This window comes from Gossypium hirsutum, chromosome A07, assembly GCF_007990345.1.
Source record: "Gossypium hirsutum isolate 1008001.06 chromosome A07, Gossypium_hirsutum_v2.1, whole genome shotgun sequence".
Lineage (NCBI taxonomy): Eukaryota > Viridiplantae > Streptophyta > Magnoliopsida > Malvales > Malvaceae > Gossypium > Gossypium hirsutum.
In genome coordinates, this window is record NC_053430.1 from 32,592,418 (window position 1) to 32,593,285 (window position 868).

At 33.5% G+C, this 868-nt stretch overlaps 1 non-coding gene across 1 annotated transcript; it reads left to right on the forward strand.

Moving 5' to 3' along the window:
- The first annotated feature begins 400 nt into the window (after positions 1-400).
- On the forward strand, positions 401-507 carry LOC121204208 (small nucleolar RNA R71). The gene has a single exon (XR_005899137.1). It is a non-coding gene; the product is annotated as a small nucleolar RNA R71 (small nucleolar RNA).
- The last annotated feature ends 361 nt before the right edge of the window (positions 508-868 follow it).

Below are 868 nucleotides of genomic sequence, written 5' to 3' on the forward strand. Positions count from 1 at the left end.
ACCTTGAACACCCCAAGAGAAATTCTGATGATTCCTCCATCTTGGATTATAATTTTTACTATAAGGGTTATTCTAAGGTCTAGAATTATTACCCATATAATCAAATTGTTCATGCTCCATGTTAAACTTGAAGGGAAGACCTTCTGGATTGATCATCCCTACTCCAGTCGCATGGCATTACATTACCATATTCACCTGTTTAGAAAAATTCAAACCATCAATTTTCTTACCAAGAGCTTCAACCTTACTTGCCAAAATAGAAATTGCATCAATATGAAAAACCCCAACTGCCTTGGTAGGTTTTTAGTTATTCAATGTTCCATCAGTTGCTGCATCAATCATCTATCTAGTTGAAGGGTTCAAACCATTGTAAAAATTTTGAACTTGGAGCCACAAAGGTAGTCCATGATGAGGACACTTTCTCAATAAATCTTTAAATATCTCCTATGTATCATAAAATGTCTCAATATCAAATTGAACAAAAGATGAGATGTCATTTCTCAACTTAGTTGCTTTAGCCAATGGAAAATATTTCAACAAAAACTTCTCAATCATCTGAGCCCAAGTCGTGATAGAACCCCATTGAAGTGAATTCGACCACTATTTTTCATTGCTCCTCAAGGAAAATGTAAATAACCGTGAGCGTATGGCATCATCAGTAACACCATTAATCTTGAAAGTGTCACAAATCTCTAGAAAATTAGCTAAATGAGCATTTAATTCTTCATCTTGTAACCCATCAAACTAAACATATTATTGCACTATTTGAATTATGTTCAGTGTAATCTCAAAATTGTTTACAAAAATAGTCAGTTTGGAAATAATCAATTCAACCCCAATAAGAGTGTGTTTAGCATAGTCATACATA